Source organism: Puma concolor, chromosome E1 (genome assembly GCF_028749965.1).
Source record: "Puma concolor isolate L17-30 chromosome E1, mPumCon1.1.hap2, whole genome shotgun sequence".
NCBI classification, from domain to species: Eukaryota; Metazoa; Chordata; class Mammalia; order Carnivora; family Felidae; genus Puma; species Puma concolor.
Genome location: NC_141680.1, coordinates 17,375,967 through 17,392,235, shown reverse-complemented (window position 1 = coordinate 17,392,235; position 16,269 = coordinate 17,375,967). Strand labels below are relative to the sequence as shown.

General features: G+C 37.2%; 1 protein-coding gene and 1 long non-coding RNA gene across 3 annotated transcripts in view; both read left to right on the top strand.

The window, feature by feature from the left end:
- NSRP1 (nuclear speckle splicing regulatory protein 1) overlaps positions 1 to 16,269 on the top strand; it is a 61,909-nt gene that overhangs the window by 3,042 nt on the left and 42,598 nt on the right. The gene's annotated exons all lie outside the window — the stretch shown is intronic.
- Positions 8,692 to 11,746, top strand: LOC147574154 (uncharacterized). Its single transcript, XR_015243947.1, has 2 exons — positions 8,692 to 10,783; positions 11,047 to 11,746. It is a non-coding gene; the product is annotated as an uncharacterized LOC147574154 (long non-coding RNA).

The following is a 16,269-nucleotide window of genomic DNA, read 5'->3' as shown; positions in this document are numbered from 1 at the left end:
AGAGAATCCTAAGCAGGCTCCATCTCCATGATTTGGGGCTTGCTCCCACGACCCTGGATCATGACCTGAGCCAAAATCAAGAGTTGGTCGCTCAACCAGCTGAGCCACCCAGCCCCACAAATATTTTTTTAAGTCATCCTACCATGGATATGCCTATTCTAATGTTTCATGTAAATCGTCTTGGCACACCATATAATACAAAGCAAAATATTTGAGAAGGATGGATGTACACAAGTGATCTAGAAAGTATAGTCATATTACTGCTCTTTCTTTTCCATTGTGAAATGAGGCTGGTGTACGGTGAGGCTAGAGCTAGAGAAAGCTAGGGCTAAGCCATTTTGCTCTATCTTCATTCTGTCCCTCCCTGCCTCCTCCCATTCTTTTACATAAAGGGACTTTAATGCAGAGAACTGGTTACATAAGTAATGGAAGACTTAAGCCAAAAAGAGAATAGATGGTGAGGCAACCCAGAGATGAGTCAGTGGTGATAAATGGAGGGATACAGGTAGGATACAGGTCCTGGAGGCCAAGGGCTAGGGTTATCTGGTGGGAACTAGACTCTTCCCGAAGGAGCTGAAGCCACTTAGGGAGATTCAGTTTTAGGTAGAGAAAAAGGCAGGATGGAATTCCTTGTTTTTTCCCTTTCTTCTACCTGTCAATAGATCATTTTTGTCTTCCATTGGTAGAGCTCAGCCAGAAGCCAACTGACAAGCTGCAGCTTAGTTCTTAATGAACAGGATGTAAAACTTTTCTTCAGTATGCCTTACCAATAAGATCAGTCTAATGAATTCCAGCTTATTCTTATACTGAGAAATAAATTTCTTAGTTACGTATTTTTAAATATTTGTGAGGTTTGAATACAAAATCTCTTATTTAAAAAATCAACAGTTTAAGCAACAATAAAGTTTTTCATGCTTTATAAAATATAAAGGTAAATTTTATGGTTCTTTTCCTAAAGAAGGCATTTGGTATACCAGGAGAAGAGCTGCTGTAATGCACATCCTTTTACTGTTATTTATAGCAATTTAGCAGAAGCATTTATGAGCCCAAATTTAAGATCAGACTTTTCCTTCCACAGGTCCAGCAGATGGGGCCCTAGTAAATGAATTCAGTATTAATATATGCTTATATCCAGAGTAAGTTTAAAAACTGGAAAGTGGTAGCCCAGCACTTTAAATTACTATTTAAATAGTTTTAAATTATCAGAACTAATTAGAAATAATATTTTGTTCAAAGGTAGGGGAGATGGTTTTTTACCCCTTATGAGTAAGAGGTTTATATTGTATCCAAATGCAACTGTCTGATCATAAGTATTTGAGTGATTTTGCTATTATAGTAATGTGTTTATTCCATTTTATCCAGTGTATCCTTTTTTCCAGTGCCATTGTCACCACCTTCATTACTTATTTTAATACTTTGTAATTAGTTTCCTTATCACCTGTCTCCTTAAATTCGTTTGAAATACTGTTGACAGATTGATCTTTCTAAAGCACAGTTGTATTCACTTATAACCTCCTTGCTTTTGAACTTGATTGTATTTAAAATCTAAACTGCTAATCCTGACATTGGAAGTCTTCCCTATGCTTTGGCTTCAAAATGCTTATTAGCATTTTTTACTAACTGTCCTCCTCTATGCAAAGTACACTGTCATGTTTGTAATTTTTCACAGCTCTGCTTTTCTTCACATTGGAAGTCTCCCCATCCTACGTGTCTATATTATAGCCATCCTTCAAAACCCATTGCAAAAGCTGCTTCCTTCAAGATTTCATACAGTGGGTGCAATCTCATCCTTTTTATGTCACTCTACTTATCTTAGCACTTAGCTTTTCATACCTTGTGTTGTAAGTTATTTGCATATATCATGTCACTATCTCGGAGTATGAGCTCCATAAGTTAGGATCTGGATATCTATGCTGATACATTTTTTTTAATGTTTATTTATTTATTTATTTTGAGAGAGAACGAGAGCGCGAGCACATGCACATGCCCATGAGCAGGGGAGGAGTAGAGAGAGGACAAGCTCCATGCGCTTAGCTCAGTGCCCACTGTGGGGCTCAAACTCACAAACCGTGAGATCATGACCTGCGTTGAAATCTAAATCAAGAGTCAGAGGCTTAACTAGTAGCCACCAAGGTGCCCCATTCTGGTACTTTTACTACAAGTACAGTTATTTACTTAGATGTTTTAGCTGTCTGTATTGTAAAGAGACAGGTAGTAGAGCAAGCCCACTACAGAACTTTGCTTTCATAGTGTGAAAGCAGCCATTAGACAATATATGAATGAATGAGCGTGACTAATAAATATATTCTAATAAAACTTTATTTACAAAAGGAGGGGTGGCTGGATTTGGTTGTAACTTACTGACCCCTGGTCTACACAATTATTCTGAAGAGTACTTGTGATAACCAGTAGTATTTCACAAATTTTATAAGATAGTCTCTGACCAAAATTGACGTTGCATGACAGGTTCAACAAGGAACTTCCTTTTAGATATTTCTCAGTAATGGATGCTTGCTCATTTTGCATAGCATAGTAACTTTTCCTTTTAATCTTGGCAATTGAAATGCTTATTTCTAGACAATATTCTTGCAAGATCCTATTTTGCACAGTAATTCATAATGCCATGAAGAAGTATCCATACAACCTGAAAGTTGTTGCAGTTTTGTATCTTTATCCTTTAAGAGGATAAGTTAAATGTATATAATGTACTTAATATAGGGGCGCCTGGGTGGTGCAGTCGGTTAAGCGTCCGACTTCAGCCAGGTCACGATCTCGCGGTCCGTGAGTTCGAGCCCCGCGTCAGGCTCTGGGCTGATGGCTCAGAGCCTGGAGCCTGTTTCCGATTCTGTGTCTCCCTCTCTCTCTGCCCCTCCCCCGTTCATGCTCTGTCTCTCTCTGTCCCAAAAATAAATAAAAACGTTGAAAAAAAATTTTTTTTTTAAAAATTGCGTTTGTACAGTTTATTAAAGCTCTCACTGTGGCCATGTTCTCATGCCATTAATATTCCTTGAAACTGGAATTTTTAAAATGGCTTATGGAAATTCGTCATATGGATTGTATGTCTCTCTCAAAAATAAATAAACATTAAAAAAATAATTTAAGGGGTGCCTGGGTGGCTCAGTCGGTTGAGTGTCCGACTTTGGCTCAGGTCATGATCTCGTGGTTTGTGAGTTCAAGCTCCACGTCAGGCTCTGTGCTGACAGCTCAAAGCCTGGAGCCTGCTTCGGATTCTGTGTCTCCCTCTCTCTCTGCCCCTCCCCTGCTCATGCTCTGTCTCTCTCTGTCTCAAAAATAAATAAAACATTAAAAAAATTTTTTTAAATAAATAATTTAAACTTAAAGCATGAGGCAAGGTGAAATACAGAATACAAAATTGAATATGTATGATTGTACAAAGCTATATGTACATGTATAGATAGAAAAATGAAAACTATTATTTTGGATGACAGGATTTGGTTTTTTTTATTTAAAAAAATTTTGTTTATATTTGTTTATTTTTGAGAAACAGTGAGACAAAGTGTGAGCGGGGGAGGGGCAGAGAGAGAAGGAGACACCGAATCTGAAGCAGGCTCCAGGCTGTGAGCAAGAGGTCAGCACAGAGCCTGATGTGGAGCTCGAACCCACAGACTAAGATCATGACCTGAGCCGAAGTCAGACGCTCAACCGACTGAGCCACCCAGGCACCCCTGGTTTTTTTATTTAAAAAATTATTATTGTAATTTTGAAGAATAGAAGGAAATGAGTACTTAAGAAAAAGATAACAATAATTGTATATTCTTGAAGTTAGAAACATTAGCAAGTAACGGGGTTACATAGTATACTTTCATTGCTTTCATTATTGCTTGATCTTTCTCCACTTTAATTCTGATCATTTATTTATTTATTTAAATTTAACTGCATTTATTTTTTTTTTTAAATTATTTTATTTATTTTGAGAGAGAGAGACAGAGAATCCCAAGCAGTCTCCACACTGTTATCATGGAGCCTGACACGGGGATCGAACTCAGGAACCATGAGATCATGACCTGAGCCAAATCAAGAGTTGGATGTTTAACCAACTGAGCCACACAGGTGCCCCTAATTCGAATCTTTTAAAAACATTGTCTTGAAAAGTAGTCTTCATAGTTCTGTTTTTCCTAATGAAAAACTGTTCTTAAGTTGGAAGCCTGTTTGGCTTGCTGATGGTAAGAAAAAGTTAAAATACTAATCTATCTGAACCAATAAATTTTCAGTTGTGTTTTTTTTTAATCACTTATATGATTTTCTATTCCTCTGGATAAGTTTGGTACAGTTAAAATGACAGTTTTATATACACATGACAAAGCATATGATGTATGGAAATGGCAGGAAATTTAGGTTATTTTAATGGTAACTAAGAATTTTTTACACTTTTCTCATGCTATTAAAATGAATTCCTGGTAAATTTATGATACTGAATGTATCTAACAGCAGTATAGGCAGTGAGGAATTTAAAGTTATTGTGCAGTTTTGCTAAAAATGCATCCCCTGATTTGCTGTCCAGGAGTGAAACAGAAACAAAATGTAAGAGGGGAGAAAAGGACAGCACTAAATGAAATGATAGAATTCTGTTAGGTGTGGGAGAGATGACAAGAGAATTCTATTCTTATTGTTTAAGTAAGCTCTATGCACAGTGTGGGGCTTGAACTCATGACCCTAAGATCAAGAGTCATGCTCTATGGACTGAACCAGTCAGGTGCCCTGAGAATTCTATTCTTATTTTATCTCCCAGTAGGATGGAAATATTAGAGAAGTAGCTGAGAGAACCCAGATTATGAAGATGAGATAAAGTAGGAGTTTTTGGGGTTTTTTTAGGAAGGAAATGATGTATAATCATGAGTCCTTGAAGATATGTAAAGTTGATTTGTGAATCTCTTTTTAAATCTGTGTATTTTTAGCCATATTTACTTACATTGGCACATGGGCAACTTATTTTTTAAAAATCTTTTTTGGTTTGAAATATAATGCATAAGCATTATTTTATTTTTCAACTCCAGAGTTTTGGTTTCTTTTATAATTTCTGTCACTTTATTGATACTCTCTATTTGATGACACATTGTTCTCATACTTTAGTTATTTAGACATGGTTTTCTTTATTTGAAATCATTCTGTGTATGGATCATACTTTTCTCGTTTCTTTGCATGTCTCTTAATTTTTGGTTTGGAACTGAAAGTTTAAAATAATATAATATGGCAACTCTGGAAACCAGAGCCTTTCTTCTTCCCAAGGTTTAATTTTTTTTTTTTCAACGTTTATTTATTTTTGGGACAGAGAGAGACAGAGCATGAACGGGGGAGGGGCAGAGAGAGAGGGAGACACAGAATCGGAAACAGGCTCCATCCAGGCTCTGAGCCATCAGCCCAGAGCCTGACGCGGGGCTCGAACTCACGGACCGCGAGATCGTGACCTGGCTGAAGTCCGACGCTTAACCGACTGCGCCACCCAGGCGCCCCACTTCTTCCCAAGGTTTATTGGGATTTTTTGTTGTTTTTTGTTGTTTTTGTCTTTTACACAGAGACTTTTCTGAACTAATTTTTAAAGTTTATATTTTTTTGTGTGTGTGGCCACTGAAGTCTCTGCTTGGTTAGCTTGGTGGTTAGCTAATGATTTGACAGAGCTAGCTTTTTTTTTTTTTATTTCTTTAATATTTATTTATTTATTGAGAGACAGAGAGAGACAGAGCTTGAGCAGGAGAGGGGCAGAGAGAGAGGGAGTCGCAGATTCCAAAGCAGGCTTCAGGCTCTAAGCTCTCAGCACAGAGACGTGGGGCTCGAACTCACGAACCACAAGATCATGACCTAAGCCAAATAGGATGCTCAGTCGGACTGAGCCACCCTGGTGCCCCTGACAGACCTTTCTTTAAATACTTGTAACTAAGTCTCTAGTCTGCCAGGAGGCTCTATATGCATGCTGGGCAGGTGTATAGTATACCACTAGGCATTTTACAACTTTGCTTTAGCCTTCACTTCTTGCTTGTGCAGTCTCAGGGTCAGTTGTGAGAGTTTAGGACCTTCTCAGGTTTTTCCTGATCAGGCACAAATGTCTTTGTACGTATGTGGGCTTCATGATCCCCAGGAATATGTTGGAACTTTCAAATCCCCCTATTGAACATCCTATTTCTCAACGTTTCTTTTTAAGCTTTTTGGTTAGCCTATTGTTTACCCCAACTCTTATGCACTGCGCACTGCCGCAGGCAGCCCTGAAGTTCAGCAGTTGTCTTTGATTGTTTTTGACAGACACCCCCAGGGAAAAGGCTGTTTTACTTTGGCACTCTGTCACGTCAAATAAAGACTGCCTACTGAGTGGTGTCTTCAGGGAACCACCAGACAGGTCCAATAATAATTCTCTGGAATAGGGGTTTTGAAGGAGCTCTAACCCCGTTCTGCCTCCTCTAGTGGCTGCCAGACTGCTGGTTTCTGCCATGATTGTGGGCTGTTGTTTTAGGCTACCATGGCACTAGGGAGGGGATGATGGAAATAGGGAAAGTTAAAACACCACAAAGTTCTTAGTGAAATTCAGCTATTCTTGAATAAATGCTCCCTGAGCTCCTGTAAGCCTTTGGTTAATTTCCAGAGTTCGGAAAAAAAACTGATTCTGACATTTTTGCCAGTGTTAAAGAGTTTTGTTGGTCCATCCTCTGTCATTTTCAGTGACTGTGACTCTCCAGGTTATCTTTTAAGCTTCTCCAATGCATTTTCGAACACTTCAGACAAAGTCATCTTCTTGGTTTTAAAATCACTATTGACTTCTCCTTGCTTTTAGAATTAAGACCAGCATCTTATTTTTTACCTGCAAAGCTATGCATTATCTTGCTGTTCTCTTTAGCTCTTTTCCACTTCCCTGCCCTATTTTATTCTTTAAAATTGCCTTAGGTCATCTAAGTGAATTTTAGTGTCACTTTCAAGGTACACATTGAAAAAACTAGAAATTTTGATTGGACTTGTATTGGATTTATAGGTACTATAGAAGAGAATTGATATTTTAATATTTTAGTCTTTTCATTTATTTGTTCAGGTATTTTATATATCCTTTAGTACAATTTGAAAATTTCCTCAATTAAGGTCACACCCATCTTTTTTGAGTTTCTTTGTGTCTTTAGTTCTTTTATCTGATATTTATTATTTCTCTGTGTCATGTGTGTGCATGTTATTGCATTCCCTGGAAACTATGTATGGTGATAAACAGAAACTGATAGAAACATTCTTTAATGTTTCTTTAATGAGAGTTGCTTATAAAATTTTATAATTAAATCTGATGTTTGGGCTGTTGGCTTTTGGTACTGTTTCTAGTTTACTAAGAATTTTTATCAAATGAATATTAAATTTTAATCTTTTTAACATCTATTAATATGAGTTTATATTAATTTTTTGAAGTTTAACCATCCTTGTATTCCTAGAATATTTGATTTATTATTTACTTTGATTTGGGGCACTGCACTGATCTTTTTACCAGTGATTTCCATTTCTGAGGTCTTTGACTTAATTTCATTGTTGAGTACTTTTTCGGCATGTGCTCATAAGGGCATTGTTTCCTAAGTTCTTAATTATTAAGGAATGATTGCTTATTGCTTTTGTCACCTAATATCTACTTGAATGTGTGTAGTATTTCTAACGAATAATAAATCATTTCAAAATCCTGTAGATGTTATTTTCCCTAGTATTGAATGCTCTTGTGAGGAAGTACAATACTGTGTTTTATTTTTTTTGTAAATCTTCAAGATGACTTACTTTTTCATTGGCTTGGACAATTAGTATTTTCTTTATTTCTTTAAGTTCAGTGTGTTGTCATGCAAATCATTTTTAATTTTTTCCTGGAATGAATGCATTGTTGTTTTTTACCTAAATACTTTTTTCTTCATTTCACAGAAATTTACTGTCATTGTATCAGAGTATTTTTTCTGATTCACTTGCTAGGTTATCTTTTTGGAAGATTATCTTTGCCTTTCATATCTTTGTGTATTTATTCATTATTTCACTCAGTAAATCTTTAGTGATTTCTGTTCTGTGCCAGTGAAACAAAGCCATGGCCCTTGTGGAACTTACATTCTAGTGGGAGGAACAGAGGTGATAAATAGTTAACCTAACAGATAAGTAAATTACATGTTAATTTAGAAGATGTCAAAGACTGAGCTTCTGACTTTTGATTTTAACTCAGGTCATGATCCCAGGATCGTGGGATTGAGCCCCGTGTTGGGCTCCATGCTGAGCATAGAGCCTGCTTGGGATTCTCTCTCTCTGTCTCTTTCTCTCTCTCTTTCTCTTTTGTCTCTCTCTGTCTCTTTCTCCTGCCCCTCCCTCACTTGTGCACTCTCTCTAAAATAATAATAATAATAATAATAATAATAATAATAATAATAATAATAAAGAAGGTGTCAAGGACTAAGAAAATGTAAAGCCAGGTAGGATGAGAGAGTTAAATAGATATTTGGGGAAATTACTTGATTTTTGTCTTTTTCTCTGCATTAACCATTATTATCTTAAACCTTTGTCAGTATTTCAGTTATATCTTTTTTTCAGTTATATGTTTTTTGCTCTTTTTAATTTATTTATTAGCTTTAATGGTGGTGTTTCAGTCCTCAATATGTTAGCTCTGCAGTCTCCTTTCTGTCCCTTTTATTGTTTTATTATTTGACCATTAACTCATTTGATTTAATTTGATCTTATTTTCTTTTTTTTTTTTTTTTTCAACGTTTATTTATTTTTGGGACAGAGAGAGACAGAGCATGAACGGGGGAGGGGCAGAGAGAGAGGGAGACACAGAATCGGAAACAGGCTCCAGGCTCTGAGCCATCAGCCCAGAGCCTGACGCGGGGCTCGAACTCACGGACCGCGAGATCGTGACCTGGCTGAAGTCGGACGCTTAACCGACTGTGCCACCCAGGCGCCCCTAATTTGATCTTATTTTCAAAGAATTGTACAGAGAAGAGAGGAGATGGAGATGATAACTTGAAGGAATAATAGAGTTGGTGGAATTTTCCTTTTTGTGGTTTTCTTAGGATAGAGGTGAATTATGGATGTTTAGGCTGGAAGGGAAGAATCTGAAGGAAAAAGATTATACAGCTACGGACGCTAAGGTGTCAAGGAAGTAAATTGGCATATATCACACACAGAGTCCTTTGGTAATAGTTAGATTTTGAATCCAGAAGATCTGCCTGATTTCCAAAGTCCATGCTTTTAACATTGTAATGTACTCCCTATGAGAAGTAGTTTGTTTATAGTGGAATTTAAAAATTTTTTTAATGTTTATTTACTTTTGAGACAGAGAGAGGCAGAGTGTGAGTGAGGGAGGGGCAGAGAGAGGGGGAGACACATAATCCGAAATAGGCTCCAGGCTCTGAGCTGGCAGCACAGAACCCGATGTGGGGATTGAACCCACAAACCTTGAGATCATGACCTGAGCCGAAGTTGGACGCTCAACTGACTGAGCCACCCAGGTGCCCCTATAGTGGAATTTTAAAACTTTGAGAGAATGGATTTCAGAAGCAGTAGAAAAAGGGTTAGTCAGGGGACTGGCAGAGATCAGATAGACTTCAAAGAGTGCATCTTGTTTACTAGTTGGAAAAGGAACACAAATAGAAGTTATGTTGAGACATGGTTTTTACCATGTGAGATTACATAACTCTGCCTTCTGGTGACTTAGGAATATTTTGAGGAGATGGGGCTATTAATTTTCAACAAAGTGGGTATCCAGTTGTCCAGAATACTTAAAAAAAAATTTTTGTTAACGTTTATTTTTGAGAGAGAGAGACAGAGTGCAAGCAGGGGAGGGGCAGAGAGAGGAGACAGAATCCGAAGCAGACTCCAGGCTCTGAGCTGTCAATATAGAGCCTGAACGCGGGGCTCGAACCCATCAGCCATGAGATCATGACCTGAGCTGAAGTTGGACGCTTAACTGACTGAGCCAGCCAGGTGCCCCCAGAATTTTTTTTTGACGAGTCTATTTCAGGGGTTTTAGCGGAAGTGTTACTACTTCCAGAGGAGCATTAAGAAATTTTTGGAGTGGCTTTTGCTTATTGTAGTATTGAAAGTATTACACCATTTTTTTTTTTTTAATCCAAGTTAGTTAACAAATAGTGTAATAATGATTTCAGGAGTAGAATTCAGTGATTCATCACTTACATGTAATACCCAGTGCTCCTCCCAACAGGTACCTTCCTTAATGCCCATCACCCCTCAGCCCTCCAGCAACCCTCAGTTTGTTGTCTGTATTTGAGTTTCTTATGGTTTGTCTCCCTCTCTCTTTTTATCTTATTTTTCCTCCCCCCACCCATCTGTTTTTGATGTAGACCAGGCAAGATAGATATTCTGCATTTCATGACCCCCACCCATATAGGTTAAATCCCTCTGAACATTTATATAGATCAAAAACTATAATTTTATGAGCCTAGACCTAAGTTCTTTTTACATATAAACACAAAATATGTTTTGTACATTTTATTTTTATTAAATAAATTTTAATAAAATAAAAATTTAAATACTTTTTAATTAAAAAGTATTGATTTTGCACGGTATAGTGTATGCTAACATTTCCCCTAATTTGACCATTTTGTAGATTGAGGGAAGATTATATCGTATTTTGTTTAAAACTTTACGAAAAAAAACTTTACAGAGAGTTCCCCATTTAAGAAAATCAGGTCACTTGTCACCAGTGTCACTTGTGGTATTTGAGTCACCAGTTCTGCAGTCAGCATTTGTATCTGTAGCATTAATAGTGATTACAGTGAGTCTACATAGTAGAAGCTTTTGATAACTACTGTCTTCTGATGTGCTTATGCATTTACATTTTGGTTTTTTTTGTTTTTTTTTGTTTTTTTTTTTAATTTTTTTTTTCAACGTTTATTTTTATTTTGGGGACAGAGAGAGACAGAGCATGAACGGGGGAGGGGCAGAGAGAGAGGAAGACACAGAATCGGAAACAGGCTCCAGGCTCTGAGCCATCAGCCCAGAGCCTGACGCGGGGCTCGAACTCACGGACCGCGAGATTGTGACCTGGCTGAAGTCGGACGCTTAACCGACTGCGCCACCCAGGCGCCCCAGCATTTACATTTTGAAATAGTTTATGTTTTTCCATTATAAGTTACTTCCCTTTATTCTGTATAGTTCTTTATGGATGTATATATGTGTATCCAAAACTGCACAAGAAAGAAGAAATAATGTATATAGGTTTTAAAAATTACATGTAGAGAGTTATGTGTGTTTCATTTCAGTATAAAGGGCCCTATAAAAGGGTATTGAGTATAACAGGACTTAGAAATACTGTTCTGTGCCTTTCCCAATGATGTAAAATGACTCATTTATTATATATTAAATACCCATACATATGTGGGTCTGTTCTCTAGACTGTTCTCTTCCATTAATTTCTTTCTCTAATGATGTTCTATAATGCAGTTTTACTTCAATTACTTCAGCATTATAATCTGGTTTGATATACAGTAGTACATAGAATAAGAAAAAGTAGTATTTATTGAGCACTTGCTATTTGTTAGCCATTGTTCTGTTTTATATGAATAAATTCATACAGTCATCACAATAACACTAAATATTACTGTATTTTGTTAAATCTAAGATGCTTTGTTAGTGATGCTTTCTTGATGTTACCAGAAAGTGTCAGTAGAAAGCTTTCATTTGGCACAGCATTATTGCCTTCTGGGTGACAGCTGTTATTTTAAGACATCATCAATTTCTGATACATTAAAATATGAAAAAATATGTTGTAGAATCATTGAAATAGGGTGTTGTCATCTTCATTTTACAGTTGAGGAAGCAGGCAAAGAGAGTTTAACTTGCCTAAGATCATGTAGTCACTTGATTTCATAGCGCATATGCTTGATTGGGATTTTTTAAATTTATTGATAACATTTTCCAAGCATTTATTGCTGATATATAGCAATAGTTGTTTTTGCTCTAGGTTTATGTTAAATACCCTTTTTCAAGTTAGAGGAGTTGCCCTCTGTCGTAGATTATTCATTCCCAAATCTTCTTATTTATAATTATTGGGTAATCCTGTCTACTGGGTCCATCTCTAGAGAGTTCTCCTATCAGATGCTTCTCCTGGTATATACTTTCTGCCTTGATACTAAGCTTATCCATGAATCTTGCTTTAACCACTGGAATGTGAGTGAAACTGATAAGCTATATCTGAGCAGAAGCTTTCAAAGCCATCTTGTGATTGAGCCATTGCTTCTCTGCCCTGCCATAGGAACAGCATGTTGTAGATAGGGACTGCCTTCAGCCTGAAATGAAGACAGTATGGACCTACAAACCATCTACAGTGGACACACATCATGAGCAACAGATAGACGTTTATGTTGTAAGGCTTGAGATTTTAATGTTGTTTGTTAACACAGGCTAAATTAGTGGAAGTTGACCAATAATCTAGATTGCTAAAAAATTTTATTAGGCATTTGGATTGAGTTTTATCACATTTTTTTGACATCTGTTACTATGGTGAATTATATTGATAATTTTTCTAAAAAGGGAAACTATTTAAATACTAGAATAAACCCTGCTTAGTCTTCTATTCTTTTATATGTGCAGCTGGATTTTATTTGCTATTTTTTTTTATTGTGGAAAAATATACATAACATAAAATTTACCATTTAACCATTTTTAGGTGTGACATTAGGTACATTCATGTTGTGCAATCATCACCACTCTCCAGAACTTTCTTTTTTAATTTTTTAAGTTTGTTTGTTTGTTTATTTATTTATTTATTTATTTATTTATTTATTATTTTTTTAATGTTTATTTTGAGAGAAACCAGGTGCTAGTGGGGGAGGAGCAGAGAGAGAAGGAGACCCAGAATCCGAAGCAGGCTCTGAGCTGTCAGCACAGAGCCCAACATGGGGCTCAACCTCATGAACCGTGAGATCATGACCTGAGCCAAAGTTGGAAGCTTAACCGTCTGAGCCACCCAGGCACCCCTAAGTTTATTTTTGAGAGAGACAGAGACAGAGCATGAGGGGGGGAATGACAGAGAGTGAGGGAGACACAGAATCCGAAGCAGGCTCCAGGCTCTGAGCTGTCAGCACAGAGCGTGACATGGGGCTTGAACCCATAAAGTGTGAGATTATGACCTGAGCTGAAGTTGGACACTTAACTGACTGAGCCACCCAGATGCCCCAAAACTTTTTTTTTCAATATATGAAATTTATTGTCAAATTGGTTTCCATACAACACCCAGTGCTCATCCCAAAAAGTGCCCTCCTCGATACCCATCACCCACCCTCACCTCCCTCCCACTACCCCAAAACTTTTTAAGTTGTAATATGGAGGTTCCAGTGACCCCCAAGATCCTTTCATGAGGTCTGTAAATTCAAGACTATTTTCATTAGACATTTGGCTTTTTTTTTTTTTAGTTTTTTTTTTTTTTTTTAATTTACATCCACATTAGTTAACATATAGTACAACAATGATTTCAGGAGTAGATTCCTTAGTGCCCCTTACCCATTTAGCCCATCCCCCTTCCCACAACCCCTCCAGTAACCCTCAGTTTGTTCTCCATATTTATGAGTCTCTTCTGTTTTGTCCCCCTCCCTGTTTTTATATTATTTTTGTGTCCCTTCCCTTATGTTCATCTGTTTTGTCTCTTAAAGTCCTCATATGAGTGAAGTCATGATTTTTGTCTTTCTCTGACTGACTAATTTCACTTAGCATAATACCCTCCAGTTCCATCCACGTAGTTGCAAATGGCAAGATTTCATTCTTTTTTGATTGCTGAGTAATACTCCATTGTAAATATATACCACATCTTCTTTATCCATTCATCCACTGATGGACATTTGGGCTCTTTCCATACTTTGGCTATTGTTGATAGTGCTGCTGTAAACACGGGGGTGCATGTGTCCCTTCAAAACAGCATGCCTGAATCCCATGGATAAATGCCTAGTAGTGCAATTGCTGGGTCGTAGGGTAGTTCTATTTTTAGTTTTTTGAGGCACCTCCATACTGTTTTCCAGAGTGGCTGCACCAGCTTGCACTGCCACCAACAATGCAAAAGAGATCCTCTTTCTCTGCATCCTCGCCAACATCTGTTGTTGCCTGAGTTGTTAATGTGAGCCATTCTGATGGGTGTAAGGTGGTATCTCATTGTGGTTTTGATTTGGATTTCCCTGATGAGTGATGTTGAGCATGTTTTCATGTGTCGGTTGACCATCTGGATGTCTTCTTTGGAGAAGTGTCTATTCATGTCTTTTGCCCATTTCTTCACTGGATTATTTGTGTTTTGGGTGTTGAGTTTGATAAGTTCTTTATAGATTCTGGATACTAACCCTTTATCTGATACGTCGTTTGCAAATATCTTCTCCCATTCTGTCGATTGCCTTTTAGTTTTGCTGATTGTTTCCTTTGTTGTGCAGAAGCTCTTTATTTTGATGAGGTCCCAATAGTTCATTTTTGCTTTTGTTTCCCTCCCTTCTGGAGACATGTTGAGTAAGAAGTTGGTGCGGCCAAGATCAAAGAGGTTTTTGCCTGCTTTCTCCTTGAGAATTTTGATGGCTTCCTGTCTTATATTTAGGTCTTTCATCCATTTTGAGTTTATTTTTGTGTATGGTTTAAGAAAGTGGTCCAGGTTCATTCTTCTGCATGCCACTGTCCAGTTTTCCCCGCACCACTTGCTGAAAAGACTCTTTATTCCATTGGATATTCTTTCCTGCTTTGTCAAAGATTAGTTGGCCATATGTTTGTGGGTCTATTTCTGGGTTCTCTATTCTGTTCCATTGATCTGAGTGTCTATTCTTGTGCCAGTACCATACTGTCTTGATGGTTACAGCTTTGTAGTATAGCTTGAAGTCTGGGATTGTGATGCCTCCCGCTTTGGTTTTCTTTTTCAAGATTGCTTTGGCTAATCTGGGTCTTTTCTGTTTCCATACAAATTTTAGAATTATTTGTTCTAGTTCTGTGAAGAATGCTGGTGTTATTTTGATAGGGATTGCATTGAATATGTAGATTGCTTTGGGTAGTATCGGCATTTTAACAATATCTGTTCTTCCTATCCAGGAGCATGGAGTCTTTTTCCATTTTTTTGTGTCTTCTTCAGTTTCTTTCATAAGCTTTCTATAGTTTTCAGCGTATAGATTTTTCACCTCTTTGGTTAGATACATTCCTAAGTATTTTATGATTTTTTGTGCAACTGTAAATGGGATCGATTCCTTGATTTCTCTGTCACTTCATTGTTGGTATATAGGAATGCAACCGATTTCTGTGCATTGATTTTGTATCTTGCAACTTTGCTGATTTCATTAATCAATTCTAGCATTTTTATGGTGGAATCTTTTGGGTTTTCCATATAGAATATCATGTCATCTGCAAAGAGTGAAAGTTTGACCTCCTGGCCGATTTGGATGCCTTTTATTTCTTTGTGTTGTCTGATTGCAGAGGCTAAGACTTCCAATACTATGTTGAATAACAGTGGCGACCGTGGACATCCCTATCTTTTTCCTGACCTTAGGGGGAAAGCTCTCAGTTTTTCCCCATTGAGGATGATATTAGTGTTGGGTCGTTCATATATGGCTTCTATAATCTCAAGATATGCCCCTTCTATCCCTACTTTCTTGAGGGTTTTTATTAAGAAAGGATGCTGTATTTTGTCAAATGCTTTCTGTGCATCTATTGAGAGGATCATATGGTCCTTGTCCTTTCTTTTATTGATGTGATGAATCACCTTAATTGTTTTACGGATATTGAACCAGCCCTGCATCCCAGGTATAAATCCCACTTGGTTGTGGTGAATAATTTTTTTAATGTATTGTTGGATCTGGCTGGCTAATATCTTGTTGAGGATTTTTGCATCCATGTTCATCAGGGAAATTGGTCTATAGTTCTCCTTTTTAGTGGGGTCTTTGTCTGGTTTTGGAATCAAGGTAATGCTGGCTTCATAGAAAGAGTTTGGAAGTTTTCTTTCCATTTCTATTTTTTGGAACAGCTTCAAGAGAATCGGTGTTAACTCTTCCTTAAATGTTTTGTAGAATTCCCCTGGAAAGCCATCTGGCCCTGGACTCTTGTTTTATTATTGTTTTTATTTCTGCTGTGTCGGTTGTGATCTCTCCTCTTTCATTCTTGATTTTATTTATTTGGGTCCTTTCCTTTTTCTTCTTGATCAAACTGGTTAGTGGTTTATCAATTTTGTTAATTCTTTCAAAGAACCAGCTCCTGGTTTCATTGATCTGTTCTGTTTTTTTTGGTTTCAATAGCATTAATTTCTGCTCTAATCTTTGTTAATTCCTGTCCTCTGCTAGTTTTTGGTTTTATTTG